This window comes from Carettochelys insculpta, chromosome 4, assembly GCF_033958435.1.
Source record: "Carettochelys insculpta isolate YL-2023 chromosome 4, ASM3395843v1, whole genome shotgun sequence".
Taxonomy (NCBI): domain Eukaryota; kingdom Metazoa; phylum Chordata; order Testudines; family Carettochelyidae; genus Carettochelys; species Carettochelys insculpta.
In genome coordinates this window covers 49,294,845-49,315,154 of record NC_134140.1, presented here as the reverse complement: position 1 = coordinate 49,315,154, position 20,310 = coordinate 49,294,845, and the positions used below count along the sequence as shown (strand labels likewise).

Sequence of the window (20,310 nt, the reverse complement as noted above, 5' to 3'; positions counted from 1 at the left end):
ACATGATTTCCCTGAACACAACTCATGCCAAAACTATCATGATTTTACAACATCTAAGGACATTATCGTCCCTGTGGGCCAGGGAATACACACCTTTGGCTATGAAAAATAAGTGCAGGCACATGAAAAATCTAAAGTACCATAGGCTGCCATTTAGCAGCAGCATCAACGGTCACTTTTTGTCAGTTGGTTTCCCCGGTAACCTGAACTCATGAATTATTCATGATCAAGTGTTTGAATTCTAGGCTTCTGATTGGGCAGAGGTGAGAACTTCTAGCACCTTCCAAGCCCCAGAGGACATAATTGAAAACTGCAGGTAAAATCATGAATATTCATTTGGAATCATGAATAATACATGGACTCTCTGCATATAAGCGGGCGCTGCGCAGGGCTTGGTGGCCCTTGGCAGCGCAGTACAAACTGTGCACCCTACACAGGGAGGTGTTGGCCACTTGTGGCATCCACCAGCCCTCAGGCCAGACGCTCAGGTGGTGAAGGCTTTGCGAAGATTCGTCGGAGCAGAGCTGATCTCACCTGGGCAGAGCTAAATCATGCAATGTCGCCCTGTCACCACGGCACCATCGCACGCTACCAGTGTTTCCCCTCACCACCGCCAGGAGCAGCAAGTGGCCTCATGGGGAAGTGACCGGGTGGTGAACTGGCTCACCTCACGGTGGGTACTGCATACCCGGTCACGGAACCTGAGGCTGCCATCTTGTCTTCACCAGCTGCTACCTACAATTTCACCGGATTGGACCTCAACTTACCTGATTGTGACAACTACTACCGGACTTGACACGTAATTCTATTCACCAGCCCGTGTCTTCACGTGGAGCTCATAGACATTTTCTCTCAGACTAGCCTGGGATACCGGGACCCTCAGTGAGGGAGCAGGGGTAGCTCCCCTGCTGTGTACCCTCCCCGATGGGGGAGGGGCAGTATCTGGGGGCCTGACCCCTGAGGCCGGGCCTGAAAGCCCAGCCTGGGATATTACTTCAGATATCTTAAAAGCACATTTAATTAATAATTTCATTAATATTTATTAGGTATACATTTGTTTAATAATTAGTATCATTGGTATTTATTAGACTCTTAGTTATTGTAATTGTCATCTAAAAATAAGGTGAAGGTTCAACCTCCCTTATCCCCTTTTGCCTATCCCATCTCTGTATAAAAATATACTGCAGGTATAGGCATAGCCACCCTGCCTCCCCAGTCGCTGTTCACCCTAAGGGACCTGAGGAAGAGCATATTGCCTCCCAGGTATCCTCTAGTTAGGCCTACTGGAGTAGCAGGGGCCCCCCAAGAGAGAGGGACAGCCCTGACAGCCTCCTAGCCCTAACCCTTTGGGGCAAGCTAGCACCCTGCCCCCGGTAGGGGGTGAGATTAGCGACCTCACCTCTCCTTTCTAAAGCGAACAGCGGGGATTTAAAACCCTAATCCTAAGAATACTTACCTGTATCTATTCTCCTAACCAATTTTCTGCCTTCCGGTTAAATAAAGTCTAAAGACATCTGACAGGAATCAACTAGGACACAATGTTTATTGTAAGTTTATAAGTTAGTCCTTCAAAGTTGATACAATTTAAATTTGATGGTGTTCCTCAAATAAAAATTTTAGTTACTTTTTTTTAACTTTAACCCTTGTCCTGGTCTTGTTGTCTCTGCCAGCCACTTCTTTCCACGAGGCCTTAGCGGGGACCAGAGCTTACCGGGGTGGCACTCTCCCATCTTGGGGTTGCAGCAGGGTTCTGGTCGGGTCTTGGGATCTGTGCATTCAGAGGCTCACATCCTCTGTGTGGAGGGTTTCATTTCAATCACATCTAAAATCTGTCCGCCAAGAGAAACCCCAGCAAAAACAATATGAATAGACTCTGAGAGTTTTGGCACAAGTCACATAATAACCATACTATTATGAATGCATTATCAACACTGATATACCTACTATCTAAATACTATTCAAATACCTTAGTATTGTTGATACACAGTTTCATATTTAATATTTTAGAAGGAAAATTATCACCAGCATCAAATTTTTTTCATGGAACACATATTCACGTCACGTAGAACACCAGCGTTCCACAGAATGCAGTTTGGGAAACGCTGATATAGAACCACAGGGGAGCGTTGACTGTTACAATCTGATAAAAAGACTGCTCTGCAGACTATGGTATATTCAGTCCCGGCATCATATTCTGCCCCCAAAGTGCTGGTGAATAGGCACTTTACTATACCCTCTTGTTCAAGGCAAGTTCTGACTATCAGAAGTGTATGAGAAACAGACAAAACTTATTTCTCACAATTTCGCAATTCAGTTTCTGAAACTGTTGAACCAAAAACAAAGGACAATGACCTATAGCAAAACAAAAGGGCAGTTAAAGAAGATTAAGTTTGGGGTGGAAGTTAATGGAGATGAAGAAACTCCATCATGGCTGGGCATAGCAAGACACCCCTTTATGTAGAAAACCTATACAATAATGATTGAAAGCTACTTTTGGGAAAGACTGTGACTTTGTGCACCACCCTTATTCAAGGCTGGCCTAAACTGTGCCACCTCAAGAGTAGCCCTGGGAGGGCTCAGACACAAGCTATTTCTCGCTCTGGAGAGGCATGCTGAAGCAACAGTGGAGTTTACTGCTGGTGTAAGCATGCTGCCCAGCAACTACAGACTTTGCCTATTTCCTCCCCCACCTCACACACCTGTTCAAGTGCTGGATGGTGCTAACTAGCTGAATTGAGATCATCCTGTCACTGCACTTTGCACATAAACCATCTGTCACTTATTGCACCAAATTACTTTTCAGAACATTATTTAAAGTATGTCACAGTCTAGAGGCAAAAAGGGAATGGGATAAAATGCTATTTTGAAATTTCTAGAAACTGGTGTATTTTAAAACTTGCAGAATGAAAAACTATAAACAGGCTTATGATAACCCCTTGAGCTGAACCCCCTAAACTTTATGGTCAGGGTCGTAAGATCTTTCCAAATGCAGATGTGAATCTTCAGGCACTGGCCTATCTAGATTAAAAAAAAAAAAAAAAAAAAAAGAAAAAAGGAAACCAAGCAACAAGGCGCATGATGTTTATCAGTAACCTTTAGTCTAGGTTACAGTTTGAATCAAAAGGAAACACATTCTTTTAGCAATCCATTCCTAATGAAACCACTCAGTGTTTAGTTTATTTCAAGCCAAAATAGAACTTTGCACATAACTGGCTTCTTCTTTTATTTTGTATTTTTACCCCAGTATCAATTCCTGTCATCCAAGAGGAAATTGCTAAGGAAACTAAACCCAACCTTTCTAAACATATTGTAGCAGATTTATTTTAAGAGCAATTATATAATGTGTGTATCTTGGAAACACCCAATAAAGATTTATAAATATTTTACAAGAAGATTTAAGTGCTAATGAAATAACTGGCAGAGGCAATAGAAAAAGCCAGGCATAGCACAGCTAGGTGCCTAGCAAGCTTCCTCACATAGTTTTATCAACGCTCCCAACATCTGATCTGCAAAACTTCTTTTTGCTGATAGGGCTCCTGTGATCCAAGACCACCAGGGGATTGTTTGCAACCTACTCAACAGGTTTCAAAATCTCCAGATTCCAAGCATGGCCCAAGCAGTGAAGGAGGAAGTTTATTACGTTAACTGCAATGTTTTTGATACACTGGAGGGATACCACAGTGAATAGGGTGAGTAAAGATACAGGAAAGGACACAGAGACAAGAGCACAATGTGGGGACAGGCTAACTGGAGGTTTATTAAGGCTGGGATGCTGGTATGAGAACAAAAAGATTAGAATGTGGAATTGAGGAGAGGACGAGTTCAAGAGACAGACTGTCTAGTTTGTGTTACAATTTCATTGACTGTCACGGCCGCTGATAGCAAGGTTAAAGAATAAATGGCAAAATGAGTTGATTGGCAAACACCATTAAATGGAGAGCATCAAAGTGGTTAAACACAATGAAAGATAAATGGCAGATTGGTCAAATAAAGGGGGATCAGTTACACAGCAAGAAATAATTGACTGCCAAAATCAGCCAGTTGATAAATGTCACACTTCAGTTTTTCCTTTGACAGACTTTTTCACATTGATGAGCTCTAGGTCAACAAAAGATAAGTGGCAAATGTAAGGTATCTATAAAAGTAGCTATAAAAATCCCAATAAGTCAGTCAAATGGTAAAATCCTTTGAGGTGTTCAGGTGTTTTGCTCACTTATGGAACGAACAGAATCTATGTATCGTAAGAAATTATTCTGTCTCACACAAAAGATCTCTCAGACACAGCAGAAAAAAAAAGTGGCTTTGCAACCACTGTAGTAGAACAAAGCAAGCAGTCCTGTAACACCTTAAAAACTAACAATTTTATTTATTAGGTAATGAACTTTTGTGCATAAGATCTGCTTCATCAGATTTGGAGCAAAAATAATAATACAGGGCATATTTTATATATATATATATATGTATCAGGAGGGAGGGAAGGAAAAAGGAGGAGGAAAAAGAGCAGGGCGGGGGTCATCTATCATTAATAAGACCTGTGGAAGTAGTAAATTAAGTGGGGTGGGTGCCATTCCTGAAAATATCAAAGGTGGGGAAATTGTCCTGGTAAGGCATAAGATAATTGAGATCTCTGTTGAGTGCCAGGTTAAAGGTATCAAACTTGCAAATGAATTCCAATTCAGATGTCTCCCTTTGTAATCTGGTGTTAAAATTTCTGTGAAGTAACACACACAAGTACTAAATCCCCACTGAAAATCAATGGGAGTTGAGCACCCTGGGGCCAAAGGACTGGTGCTTGGCTTTGCAAGACCCTGAACACACAAATGTGGATGCCGGTCAGATTGATTCCTCTACCCCAATACGTCTGAGGACTGGGTGAGCAGAGCAGGGTTGGGACACAGGTATTGCTATTTTGGTGTCCTGGGTGGGAGCAGGAGGAAAGGATTTCAGTTCCAGTTCTGACAAGTGTGAGTATATGACTGTGCACTGTTTGGACTAGCCTTGCAGCACATACCCGTATGAGTGTTTCTTTATAGAGACACCTCTCTCTTTGTTGTTGTTAATGGAGCGGAACATTCTTCTGAAGATGAAAGAATTTTAGTCATTCTGCTTTTTTTCTTTTTTTACCCATTACATTTACAAGCATATTTGAGCTGATAAAAGTTCTTTTAAATAACATGCTAAGAAGAGTCATCTAGTAGAGCCTAAGTAATTTAAAATTGGTGAAAATGAGGGTTGTGTATTTATCTTTGCTAATGTACAAGGTTTTGCTATTAATACAACCAGTTTTAAATGACTATCAAGGTGTCTTGATTGCATAAATTTCATCCAATGTTTCAAATTCTTTCTTTAAGAAAGAGTCATTTGTTTTTGTTCTTTGTTCCCATTTACATTTACTTTTCTCCACATCTGATAACAGTTTTTTGAGCAATTGGTATTTTTCTCTTAAGATTGTTGGCTCAGCAGGGTTTCCACAGTTTCACTGTCCTTAGGATTCTTCCCCTATCTAAGTCTGTTCTGAACGGTTTCTTTTGAAGTTCTTTGTGTACCCCAGATTATACTGTCTGTGTTGGAAAGCAGTTCTCCTTTCTGATCTTATCTTAAACCATTTAACATTTTCATATTCTTCAATTAAACCCTCCTTCAAACCCACCCTTTTACATTCTTTCTGTTGGTGGTATAAAGGAAAGGTCCTTAATTTACCCTCCTTGCTCTTTTTCTCTAATCCACGCTATCCTTCTTATGTGTCAGAGGGGTAGCCATCAAAACAAAAAGCAGTCAAAGTAGCACTTCAAAGACTAGCAAAATAATTTATTAGGTGAGCTTTTGTGGGACAGACCCACTTCTTCAGACCATAGCCAGACCAGAACTATGCACAAAAACAACAACAAGTCCTGTGGCACTTTATAGACTACCAGATTTTTGCAGCATAAGCTTTTGTGGGCAAAGACCCACTTCAACAGATGCATGTGTACATCCTGCTCAGTATGTTCTCCACTGGAATGGGTTGGGTTTTATTAAAGAAGGTCAGCAATACTTCAGTTGTTGTTTTCAATTTACTGTGGGTTTTACAAAAATAATAAGATTTTTTGCTTCTTCATAGAGTTTAGAATGAAAGTATTAACCTTGTCGACCCGGACATGAGGAAGCACTGTTGTTCTGATACCTTCTTTTAACTAGTCTAGGAGACAAATAGTTTCTGTTTCAAAACCCCAACTGTATACTGTCCCAGAAGGGAGTTGGTGTTTTATTGCAAACAGATGGAAATTTCTTTGGAAAATCTCCGGGTCAAGTCTTTTGATAAATAATGAAGAGTTAGAATCTGAAATTAAATGAGGAATGGTTCTATGGGGAAAAGTAATTCACTTCCAGAAAGTTGTGTTTAATTTAGAGATGGGCTCAAGGGACAACATTCTGACTCAGGCCCAGATGCCCCCCAGCTTGAGATGTTTGGATTGGCGTGATGGTGCAATCCAGTGTCAACAAAAGATGACTTTTGAAAATTCAAATCCTTGCCTCTGCTAGAGCTCTGCCAATTGACACCAGCAGTAGAGCTTATGGCCAAAGAAGCCAACTGAGCTCTGCCAGTTTGTATACATACACGTGTGTGCATGTTCATGCATGTGGGGAAATGATATCTGTTTTTCTCCCATTTCCAACTTGAGCCTTTATTTTATGTTTGTTCTTAACACAGTGAACAGGGTAAGGAGCAGCTGCCATTAAACTGAAATAAACACATTAGAGATGTGTTGGGGTTTGCTTTTTTCCTAGAAACGACTACCAAACGCTTCAAAAAAGAGGAAAGAAAGATGAAAGCTTCAATGGGAATTGGAAACAGAACATTTGAGCTCAGAGTTCAGTCAAGGTCAGAGCGACAGTGAGTCTCTGCATAGGCCGGCAGAAGCTGCACTTCCTTGCACAGCCATTATCTGATCAGAGATTAATCAACTATTAACCAGCTCTGTCAGAGGAAGGAGATTGCTAAAACCTGGCAATATGGATGGAAAAGTTGAGGCAGTTATTGGAAAGGTAGATAGTCACAGAGAGATAGTTGTGTAGAAAGGTAACTGCGTTAGTCTGTATCATTGCAAAACAAAACAGCAGTCCTGTAGCACTATAAAGACTAACAGAATAATTTGCTAGGTGATGAGCTTTTGTGGGGTAGACCCACTTCTTCTTATCTGGAAGTAGTACTTACTGCAAGTGTCCAGTAAGTTAAGCGACTTGCCTGAGATGTCTCCCTTTGCAATCTGGTGTTTAAGTCTCTGTTGTAGGATGCAGATTCTCAGCTCCTTAATATATCTGAACTGGAATTTATTCTCAAATTCAGCATGTTGCACCTTGGCCTTAACAGAGCAATTACATTACAAAGACAGCTTCCCCATCACTGATATTCAGGCAAGTCACTTAACAGATGCTTGCAGTAAGTAATTTCCTCCCTACCCTTTGCCAGCTGATTTGTCAATTTTCTTATAATTGGAGCTGTATATCTCCTAGAACTGGAACAGACCTTGGGAGGTCATCTAGTTCAGTCCCCTGCCCTTTTGGCAGGGCCAAGCACCATCCCTGACATCTATTTGCCCCAATCCCTAAAGAGCCTCCTCAGGGATTGAGCTCAGAACCTTGCATTTAGTAGGCCAATGGGCAAACCACTGAGCTAGCCCTCCCCCTCTCTCTGTACCAGTTCATTTTCAGCACTATCTCCAGATCTGAAGAAGTGGGTCTGCCCCACAGAAGCTCATCGCCTAGTAAATTATTTTGTTAGCCTTTGAAGTACTACAGGACTGCTGTTTTGTTTTGTAAAGGTAAGGTTTTGTGCCGAGGATCTTCTAAGAGTCTCAGCTTTTATAAAATGTTACTACTTCTAAGTCTCTGTTTGTATCTCACTGTTCCAGAATGAGACCTTCTTGGAGAAAACACCTACTTTCTTCCACGTTTAAAGTGGTGGCTGTCACACAGAGAGTCCAGCTAGAATGGCAGTTGGGTCATCAGAATTAGGAGGAAAAAAACCAAAACAAACAAACAATCTACAAACCATACAGCACTTCCTAAAAGGTTTAATTCCTGCTGGGTGATTATTACTGTCTGGGGCTTAGACCACAAGCACCCAACTTGCCAATTTTGTTTCGGTTTAGAATAAATAATCTTTTACTTCACCCTTTGCTTTCCTTTCACCACTATTCTGTCAAACAACTTTAAGATGGTCTATTTTCAACTTCTAGGAATGTTTTGTAGAGTTGAAAGGCATTTTGTATTGTACTGAATACACAAAGAAACTTCTCAAAAAAGATCTACAAAGGTATATTCCAGTTAAAATTTTTATTCACTATAGTTAAAAAGAGTATGCTATATTAAAGGAGACACTGAAAAAAATTAGCTAAATTGATAGGTACAATAGCAAAAAGTAAGGCTCCAATCCCCCTAAGCACTTCAGTGCATACTTACCTTTAAAAAGCTAAGTAGTTCCTCTGAAATTAATAGGAAATTTTGCCAGAGTACAGACTTCAAGATCAGACAGTGTTCAGTTGCACAAAATTTCATAAAAACCCAGTTGTATGGGATTAAAAAAGAAATATACATGGTCATCCAAATCTCCTACTTCTTTCTTAGACAGTGAAACCTACACAAGTCAAAATCATTATTAGACACACTTCTGTTTTAGCTGATCACACCAGCATATCTCCAATTCTTCTGTGTACAATTCTGTTTCACAGCTAACAGGACATCTCCTTTAAACATATTTTAGTCTGACTGGTTCTTTAAGACAGGTTTCATGGTACTTTGTGTCCATAGGTATAGCTAATAGGCTAAGGACTTCTTTATGAAAGTTAAAAAAAAGATAGTTTAAATGAGTCTTTGGCTGCATTTTAATGGGGTGGCGGGGTTGCATTTGACAGAGTGAGACTGTTTTATAAATATAGATGTTATGAATGAAAGAAAAAGAAACTCATTTTCAACCCAAGAATGCACAGAGCAATCTAAGAGGAGAATGAGGAGCAATGCTGGCTTCTACAAGACTTGGTGAGGCATGTCATTTATAGACTAGTGGTTCAGATTACTGTTTTCCAGGTAACAGCTGAGATGGCAAAACAGTTGATGCAGGAGACATTCACTGACAAAAGCCCAACAAGGACTTCAGGTTTCACCTTAATCTTCAGCTCCACAGACATAGGCAATGAAGATCAAAATTTAATGTACCCCACAGAACACAATATGTCATATGTTTCATGTTATAGCACGTACACAAAGCTAGAATGGGCACTTTTTCAAGGGCATCTGTAACGCCAACAGACCCAGGTCACCAGCACCAGGGTGCACCTGTGAGCATAGGGTCTAAAGCCCTGCACTCTACCACACGAGCTAAAGGCCAGCTGGCTCTCAGCTGAGGCTGTAGAGCAGAGACTTCACTCACCCCAGATGAGGTCTCAAGTGCCTCTGGGTACGACACATGTATGTACCATATCTTAGGTATTGCTAGAGGATATCTAGAATTTACTCATATAACTTTACTTTTTCTAATAGTTGTAAAAGCTTTACATAAACAGTGCTTTTTGGTTTAGGCATAGGGGAAAATGGGATGTTTGATTAAAAATGTACAGTGGTGTACATGAATGACAATAGGGCCATCCCCAGTGGCGAGTGGTAATCCATGAGGGAGTGGCACAATCTGAGAAGTCCCCCCACAGTGCAGATGAGAAGAGGTGGAGAAGCAGTAAAGATCAGCAAAAACTGCCTTGCACTCCTCCAACAACTATAACACCTTCCTCTTCTGTGATACAATTGGTGGCTCCAGAATTGGGCTGATCAGCCATCAATGGACTCACAAATAATAGGGTGACATGAAGACGTCCCACTTGTTATCGAGTGACCACCAAGAAATAGTCAGATATAACTATTTTATTCTGAAGAATGAACTTGTTGTAGTAACTGGCTTCAGGCATCAATCTTTGTCTTATCATGAGCTGTCATTTCAATTAATACTACCTAATGGAACAATCCTATCCAAAGTACCAGTGATTAATTTGAGAATAATTTTGGAACCCTAGAATACTAACTTTCATGGTTGGTAATATGAAAGGATCTGCAATAAGCTGGGGCTTCTCTCATTAAGCAGCAAGTAATGCCAAGAAACAGAGAAAAATTAAGATGTTCAAACCCATAGTACCTACAACAAATCAAAGTTCAAGATCAGCACAGCTCTATAACAACGTAAAATTAGGGAAAAAAAGTTATTTACAGGACATCAGGGTATTTCCTAGGAATTACCAGGGTGAAAATTTGTGTTTTGCTTTGGTACGCTGAGGGACTCCATTAACCTACACATTTTGTTTTCTGCCCTAATTAGCAGGAAAGAAATATGGAAGCACAAACCAGAAGAATATACTGAGGATGCAAACACGCAGAGAACTGGCTGTGTTGATGATGGGTTAGCACAGCTTCAACATGCTTACCTATAATGGTCCATTTCTACTCCCATTAAAGTCAATGAGTATTTTTCTTTACCTTCACTGGGAATAGGATCATGTCACAAATTGTCTATTTAAAATTATATCTTAAAAGACTGCATTTTCATTTAAAATAAATATGAACATTCATTCAATGGTATCCAAAATATTGCCCACAGCATCTAAATAACGTTTAAAAGTCAGATGCTTGCATTTAATTTATTCTATTATTCATTTTCATTCATGACGCAGAGCCTGATGGAAGGATCTTTCAAAAATCCTATGGAAAAAGGGGGCAGGTTTGCTTTGTGGCAGTTAACAGAGACACACTAGCGACTCTATCTGACTAATCAGCTGTTTCCCCCATACTATGTGTGCATTTCAAACCTCGGCCCAGATCTTACAAACATTATGCATGTGCTCACAAGCAGTTCTGTTAATTTCAGTGGGATTATACATATAAATAAAATTATTCATATGTTTAAAGGTTTTCAGGAATTGTCCTTTTTATCTCTCAAAGATAAATTGGATCATGCTCTCTTACTACACATGCATTAGGAAGTTTTGTAACTCGCATAAAGTCAATGCATGAAGCCAGAAGCTTTCTAGACAACTGTAAAATATTTAGTCTTTTTTTTTGTCCAGATGTATCCAGTGCACCATGAAAAGTATGAAAAAAGCACAAACCAAGGTACAGTGAAAGCTTTTCAGACAAATAGCAAAAGTAAACTTCCAATGACACAAAATAGAAAACTAGCTTAATAAAGTAACTGATACAGGAAGTGAACACATTTTCTTTACGTACAGAGACAGCAGAATCTTCATATACCAAAGAAGTGGACTTGTTAGAAATTTCTGCCCAAGCATGAGTTTTATTAACTGGGTTCCAGCTGTATTACTCAAATTAAAATCTGCAAAAAAGAGATATTCAAATTAAAGTGCTCTGACGTGGAAACTCCTGCAGCTGGCATTTAGGTCTTTCAGAAACTGCTCATATGGGAATGATTTGAGGAAAGCTGCCAGCTCAAAAGTGCTCAAAGGTGGGAAATGCAGACAGTCCAATATGAAATTGAGCCCTTGTAAATGATGTCCAATTAGTGCCTTCTTGTTGTCATTGGCTATATCTACACTAGTGATCTTTCAAAAGAAGTCCTTTCAAAAGAAGTTCTTTTGGAAGAGATCTTCTGGAAGAGCACATCCACACACAAAAAAGGCAGATCCAGAGAGTGATCTGCTCGTCTGAAAGACAGCCTCCACACAGCCTGTGCTCTTTTGAAAGAACGGGCCAGGGAGCGAAAAATCAGGCACCATAAGGACTGCTCTTTTGAAAAAAGAAAAAAAAAAAGGCCCCGTGGAGTGTCTACACGTTCTCTTTCAAAAGAAGCTTTCGAAAGAAGGTGCTCTTCCTGAAGCAGGTGCGGAAGAGCGTTTTTGAAAGGAGCGCTGCTTTGTTTCAATTTAATTTCGAAAGAACACTCTTTTGTGTGTAGACGCTCTACTGGATATTTCACAAAAGCCCCTTCTTTTGAAATAGATTTTGAAAGAAGTTGCTAGTGTAGGCACAGCCATTATGCATTTTTTTCTCCCCCAGGGAAATGATGGAAAAAGTACATTGCTGCTGGGTTCAGATTTGGCAGCGTCTATCTGAGTTAGCAGTTCAAATCCTACGGCAAGGCAGCCCACTGCCTAGTCAGATGAATAAATGCACCTATTTGATCACTATTCCCCTTCCTCATAGGAGGCTCATTCCTGCAGTTTTGTCATTACAGTCATACCCTGAGATACACCCATTTGGGCTACGAGAATTCAAGTTTACAAGCAGCTTGATTAAGGACCACTACTTTGCGTTACGAGGCATTTATTCGAGTTTATGGGTGCCTCAGCAGGACGCAGACACCCTGCAGCTGGAGAAAGTCGGCTCCTCCTGGCCCTGCCCCTGCCACTTGCTCCTCAGGCGGTTATGGGGCTGCCTCCACCCGCCCCGCACAGCTGTGCCTCGGGCGCCACTCGCCGACTGGCGACGGTTTCCTGGTGCCCTCAGCCCAGCCTTTACTTGGGGCTAGTCTGGTCTCCACCTCAGTGCCACAGCAGCAGCATGCCCCGGCCCAGCTGGCGGCCGTGGGCTCCCAGGTGCTCCTGGGAGATGTGGCTGCTGGGCGCACAATCCATCCTGGCCCCGCCCCTGCTGCTCACTCCCCGGGTGGCTAGGGGGCCGCCTCCACCCGCTCTGCACAGCTGTGCTGTGGGCATCTCTCACCACCTGGCAGCGATTTCCCAGAGCCCCCAGCCCAGCCTTTACCTGGGGCTGGTCTGGTTTCCGCCTCGGTGCTGCAGCAGCCAGCAGCCGCTCCCAGGTGCTCCTGGGAGATGTGGCTGCTGTGCACACAGTCCATCCTGGCCCCGCCCCGCCACTCAATCCCCGGGCAGCTGGGGGCTGCCGCCACCTGCTCTGCGCAGCTGTGCCCTCTGCCAGGTAAGCATAAGTGGGTGTAAATTTTGAGGCTCAGGAACGCATAAAATTTTTTCCCATTGAAATTAATGGTAATTACATTTTCGACTTACAAGAATTCGCCCTAAGAGGAGTTTTTCAGGAACGAATTACCCTCATAAGGCGGTGGGGAGACTGTAAAACCAATGAGAGCAGAACTGGACTCATGGCAGTAGGCATTAGAAAAGCAGCATTTAATAGCAACAAATGTATCATGGCGTCTGATATAACCTCAGAAAGAGCCACTATTCCGGGCAGGAAATGGTGACTGTATTGTCTCTTTTGTGAGATATGTTTTTAAGGGTGACTGCCTAATACAGAAACAGAACTACGGACTAGATCTATGAATATTGCAGTCCAGAAGTTTAATAGCTGTTAAAAGCATACGTACAGAGATACTGTGCAGTGTTCAGCAAAGGGCCAGAATGTAATTTACTGAGCTATCAGCACTTAGTGGGGAAGGTGCATATGCTGTCACAGAGGCAGTTTATCCCACTTTCTATGCTGGATGCAGGGGTGGATTGAGAACGGGTGGGGCCCTGGGACAACACAGCCACAAGCCCCCCGCCCCGCCCCCCCCCCCCGCAGTATATTAAAGTAATGTAATTATTATTTAAAATCTATTTATGCTTATTACTCATGATGCATAATAAAATGACACACGATTTTAAAAAAGAACGACACGACACATTTCTTTTGTTCCATTAAAGCGAATCGTTTAAACAAAATGCAGTTATGGAGCCTTGGGGCCCCTCACGCCTAGGGTCCCTGGGGCAAGTGCCCGTATGTTACTCTGCCACCCATTGGCTGGTTGTCCCTTCCACTAGCTAACCTGATGGAACCCCCAAGTAATTTTACAACAACAAAAGGCTTAAAAACCAAAGTACAGTGCCTTTCAGCTTTCTTTTAAGAGAGTGTTTTTACAGACAGCCTCACATCAGTCCCTTTCCAACAGTGCAGAGTGGTAAAGTCCAATGTTAGCAATATTACCATCAACTGTTGGGACGAGGAAATAGGCATGTTTGAGTTTAACCCAATTTCTAATATACTCATTAAAGAAATACATATCTTAAGTCAAGATCTCTTTTGACTGACCAAACATTACTATGCTTAGTTGGTTCTGCAGCTATAAACTCAATGTAAGGGAATCATGGCAGAGAAATCCTTCAGCCTTGATCTATAACAGATGTTGTGGCAAGAGGGACCATATCAGTCCATCTCAAAAATGTGAATAAAAATAATTGTTTTGCTCTGTGCTTTTTGCAATGTTATTACTGTATTTATTGGTCCTCTCCCTTAATCTCCAGTAGAGATCCCTCAGTGATGGTAGTTGTGATGGGGTAAATCACAGAAATCCCCTTGGAGTTGTCTCCCAGGTGCTGACCATGCCTCTGACACCCAGCTTCCTGTTCTCTGGGGTTCCCCAATACTCTTTGCTTCTGGGTCAGATCCTCTGGTCTCCCCCAGACAAACCACCAAAATACCACACAAGGGTGTGTGGAAAGGTCTTCATGCTGCAATATGCTATAAATCGCTAACATGAATGAATTAAGTAAGGGGCCTCAAAGTTCAACCTGGAAAGACATAACATGCATCCTATACAAGTTAGCCAATAGTCACCCTTTGTTTGGAACTGCAGAAACATTATTCCCTGAAGTTGCTGGAGCCATTTCTTTCTAATTCAGTAAAAACAACCCTCAATAATTCAAGAGCTACAGTACATGTGAATATGAGATGGTCCTTAATAAATAATGTCAAACCATACTTTTCGTAACCCCTATTTAAGAACAGTACACATAATGATTTGTAACGTGATACAGGGTTAACTTCAGGACATTCACAAACTTTCAAGATTGCAGTTTTTGTTGTTGTTGAATATCTCATTGCAAATGAAACATAAGGGGAGCCCAGATGAACCAGATAGAAATGCCAAGGATTGGGTTCATTCAGTTTGAAATTGTGTTCTTACCTTCAATTTTCCTCTCTTTGAAGTCATTCCACCCCCACTTCAATTAAGCCAATTTTACTTCACGTTTACTTTCAGTGTTCTTTCTTAAAATGCGTGTTGCCCTTCATAGCAGGAATGCTGCAAATTTCCTTTTCCTTTTCAAAATCAAGACTTTATTAGCAACACGATGAAAACACAGATACACTACCATATTGTGTGCTGCAAATATTAAAGGGGGATTTATTCAATGTTTTGAGATCACATATCATTTGCTCTTTGGATAGGAATTGTTCATTGTTGGGCTTTTAGACATTCACCATTTATTGAAAATAATCAGAAGGTATTTTTGTTTTTTGCTTTGCAATTATAGTGTTGGGAGCCACAAAGAAGTCCTTCAAAAGCCACATGTAGCTTTGGAGCCATAGGTTGCAGACCCCTGGTCTGCAAGTTTTAAGTCCTTCATGATAAAATTCTGAACTTTGTTTTGAAATAGCAAAGTCAGAAATGCATTCCAGAAGGCAGCCTAATGCAAAAATTGTAGTGCCATCTGTAGATTACAACCAATATTAAACTTCCGAAACTATTCTCCCTTTCTAATATGCATGTTAACTTTGAAAAAATATTGAGCAACGTGTTCAGAACTATTTTGGTGGTCTTTTGAAATATTTGAACAATACTGCCCTGTAGATATTATGTTATTTGGTCACTTGGGACAAATTACAGTTTAAACACAGTACTTCTTAATCTGTAAGCACACTTAAAGATTGTCCTAAGTGAAAACAAATCTAAGCCTTTTGTTATTGCTGTTTGAAAAATCCCCATGGAAACCATTAAAAAAAAAAGCTTTTAATAAGCATTGTTCTGACATGTTTTCTACAGCTTAAATAAGAAGTGGATGTGAATTTAATCTGGATATTTTTATGGTCAGCTATGGTACACCAAGTCCCTTGAAACATGCATTAATGGACTTAATTGCTACATTTACTGCATGTAGGATACAAGTTAATACTAGCTTTGCTGAGAAAAGGGAAAGGAGGCATAACTTTAAAAGCACAAGGTGATGATTGAGACTATTTATATCTCAACCCATTGTAAGTTTTATTAATTGAACACAATATTTGGCATGTAAACAGGTGTGTTATTTCATACAGATTTGGCCAAATCCAATGAAACCAAGATAGTCATGCTGAGTGAATTTGGTTTGCTTGATGCTGGACTGAGCCATGTCTTCCTGAAGGTCCTGTGGCTACTTAATATTCAACTTAATAGCCAAAAGGACATAACTATCATTATAAGTTGGATCAAAGTGTAACATTAGTAACAACTTTCCACCCCCAAGTTTCCTAAGATAAGTCAGGTAAGTATAAATACACAACTTTTGTGGTATAGAGTCTTTCACAAACAATCCCTATGTGTTTTATACTGATACACAATGAAGTCAGGTAAGCAATGAATATGCCTGTCAAATTTACGATAGCAGCACTCTTATCTATAGACACACGTATTAAAGAATTAACTTTTAATAACAATTCCTTCCATGTAAATTTAACTCAAACACTTTGCCTTTTTCCAGGTCTAATTCTCTCTCAAACCATTCTACATCAATAGGAGCGCAGTTTCAATAAGAACTGTAGGTTCTGGCCCTAGAGAGATGGATTTGGTGTAGCTGTCTATCTGCTCCTTGGGTACAGTACTTTTTTGTCACAGTGTCTCCACAACCTTTATTACAAACAACTCAATATCCTTCTCCTTTCAGCAACAGTCTGCGGAAATAAACAAGTCAAGGCTTGTTTCCTAACAACAGATGGCAGTGATCCTCTGCTGACCCAACCTACTGGATGTCAGATACCCAGCTAAAAAATGACAGCCGATTTCTGATGACTCACTGTGATAAGTGTGACTTGTTAACCCCACTCTAGATAAGATACAACAGCTTGTCTATATAAAGTGTAACATCGACCCTGACAGGGTTGATCTTCTAGAGTTCAATTTTGTGCGTCTGGTATAGACACGGCAAACTCAATCTCTTTGGCGCTGGCAGTCAACCACTGTACCCCATGCTTTTACGTGGAGTAAGGGAAGTCGATGAGAGAGGACAGAGGCTGGGTCTATACTAGAGAAATAAGTCAATTCAAATAGGTCAATTCTAGCTATGCAAATCAACTTATTTCCCTAGTGTAGACCTAGCCTAAGGGAGGTAGGCAGTGCCCTGGAGGCAGAAGGATGACGCCTACAGAAATAAAAAGAGCTGGCTGGATCTTTGGTTAGAATTAGTGTTTTTAGAGTTAATATTTACTTTGTTAACAAAGAAAGAGGATAAATTTGACCCTAATACAGCATGTCAGACTGCTTGGAGCAGGGTGGGAATGTGATTGCTCATTTTCTTTTACTCCACCGATGCCTTTTCCATGTCATTCTTTTTGCTGTGGCTCAGAAAATCTCTTCCCACAACATATACAGCTCTAGGCCTAGTTCTGAGACTTGGATGAATTACATCTTGCTGTGCAGGATGCAATAGTCTTATAAAGCAACTTTCTGTCCCTGACAGCATGGATTGTCAAAGCTCCCCACAACATGCTATACAAATGCCCCAATTGTGCCACAATAACTGGTTTTCTGCATATAGAGGCGAGGGCCAGCATGAGGGGGTAGCAAGCTGGGCAGCTGCCTAGAGCCCCACACTACAGCTGTCCCTGCATAGCTATTACTCAGACTTTGGCTTCAGCCTCAGAACCCTTGGCTTCAGCCCTATACAGTGGGATTTTGGCTTTCTGACATGGTCCAAAGCATGCCTAAGGTTGGTGAGCCCCCCAAAAACCTGCTCATGCCTCCCACCAGAGCTCTGTTTGAGACTGCCTGCCTTATATCAATTGACTGGGTTATATCCTGTCAATACAATATCCTGGGGATACTGGAGTATGAGGATGCATGCACCAGCTTCCAGTTCATCAATTTCTGCTGCCTGGGAGTCACCACTGAAATATGCATGTTCCCAGCGACAGGACAAATTTCAAAGCAATACTCTTCCTATACTCATTTGAAACTAATTAAGTTAGCATAAGTCCATATTTAAATAGAAATGACTTAATAAGAAAATAAAAGGGTTTTTCACCGCTGATGTGATCTTAAAATGCCTTCAGTGATTAAGGGAGTTGGGGGCAAGCTTTGCTTCCAGTTACATAGATGTAAAGTCCCATGATTCAGTGCTGTGCCTCAATTTACCTCAGCAAAAGTGAGTGCAAAATTTCTAATGAACCAGCTCTAAACCAAATATGTCAGCAGTGGCCCCAGGGAAAGGCATGGTGGCTGGAAATATCCATTTAGAATAAAACTATCTTAAAAGTTAAATACATTTTCAGATTTTTTAAAAAGTATTTTAAATTTGAATGTACAAATAACTGTCTCTGGGGATCAGTCCAATATTCACTAATTGGCACGCATTTTCATTTACATATTGCAACTGGAACAACCTGCTGGGCCACAGCCTGGGGCACTTAAAACCCATTCTTACATTGCTCCCTTCATATGCCTTATGTTCACAGGCCTACTGTAGATAATCCAGGATATCATCACTGAAGTTGTGAAATGCAACCAATGTAAAGTGGTTATCATAATCTGGGGAGCAAAGAGTCACATTGTGTAACAGAATAACACTATCAGTGAGATTTTTCCCCTCCTCCCTTCTGTCATTTACATCTGTGGAATCTGCAGGTTCTCCCTGATCTTTCAGCAGATTAATGAATGCTTGACCAGACACATCCCAATGCTTGCATAAATCTGGGGCTATTTTTATTTGCAGGCTATAGGGTTATAATCTTTCCCATTCTAAAATTAAATTAAAAGGGAGGAATTAAGCCAGCAGGGAAGGAAACCTTTCCTAAGCATATGCGTGTGTTTTTCAAAAATAAAAACATACCCTCCTAGCTGTGTGCACAAGCATGCACAATATGATCATTTGTGAAGAAATATTTAGAACTCGGAAAAAAATCTCCAGACACACCGCACCCCAGAACAAAACTCAGTTGACACAGATTACTCATATTTAACAATCAATAGAGCATTTGCATGGACTGAAAGAGATTTTGGTCTATTATGCATTCTTGAGAAAAATGATGCCACTGTCATGTTCAATAGACTACCATGTAAAGTGAATTTAGTACAAAATTCTGCATTCACTGACCTGTTTAAGAACGATGATGACATCAGTAAAGTATTGAGAAAATCTACCCTGCTCCCATAAGTCTAACTGGAAGAAACAGATGCAGAAAATTCTCACTGTGCATTTATTTTCATTCCTCTGTTCCGAACTTCAGCAGGTTTTTCATATGACTGTATGAAAAAACCTCTCAACATTCTCCTTGAATAATTTGTTTATAATTTTATGTGCCTGTCTTTAAATGTAGCTAGATGTAAGCATGGCATAAGGATTGTTAGAAGATTTGAGGTTTGTGCGTATATTTTGTGTCATAGGCATTTGAGATTGCCTAGATAAGGTGCATTTCTATAAATAACAAAGGAGAGATATTGCTCTTCCCTGAGTGGTGACTAAAAGAGTTCGAGGGGATACTCTGGAGTTTCTTTTGTCACAGTCAGACATAGTAGAGCTGACTACGTAACCAGACCTCAGTACACAAGTCCAAGAAAAATCTAGACTTGTTCTTAATAGAGATGATCCAGGTCTGAACAGATCTCAACTTTATTACGGGCTGAACTTAAATCCAAACTGAACATCAGCTAAATTTTGGGAAACCATAGATCTAGTTGAACTCTTTGGAACAGGTCAAAGTCTAGCCTTTTTTCCCTCATCGCAGTGAGACTCTGCTGCGATTGACAGCCCTCTTCTGAAAAAAATCCTAATTCTATTATCCCAAAATAAATACACAGAATCTCACCTTACTCTGCCATCAGTCATGATGTACTTTCTGAGGTTTCTTTTTGATTTCACTTGAGACGTTTTCCTGCTTATTTTTATATTAGAGCAGGGTTTCAGATGGCTCAAAGAAAAACATCTTCACATCCCTTTCTAAAACGTGGCTGGAAATCAGGTCGTCTTTTTTTTTTTTTACGGGCTTAGACTTAAGGTGCTCCTCCACATGGCAGATGCTGGTTCCTGTCTGTGGAGAGGAGATCAGCTCAAAGCATGTACCAGCCACTGCTGTGTTTGACAGTAAGAAAGCAAGGGGAAGTGCCATACCCTTCCTGTACCCAACCAGCCAGGTATTGGATACATTTGTATGGTTTAAAGCACCTTGTTTTAAACTTTGTCTTATTTCACCTATATGTAGTTTGTTTATCAGCTAGTAAAGGCACATTTAGACTCTAATAAATGCATAATTTATTAGGGCCCTTAAAATATGGAGTGGCAGTTGGAAGAGACCCCTTTCTTAGAACCTATCAGGATTGTCACCCTACAATTTTAAGCATGTTGTAAA

General features: G+C 40.7%; 1 long non-coding RNA gene across 1 annotated transcript in view; it reads right to left on the bottom strand.

Moving 5' to 3' along the window:
• Positions 1-1,609: 1,609 nt before the first annotated feature.
• Positions 1,610-20,310, bottom strand: part of LOC142012487 (uncharacterized) — a 126,949-nt gene continuing 108,248 nt past the window's right edge. The window contains exon 3 of the long non-coding RNA XR_012645361.1: positions 1,610-1,829. This is a non-coding gene — a long non-coding RNA (uncharacterized LOC142012487). The remainder of the gene's footprint in view (positions 1,830-20,310) is intronic.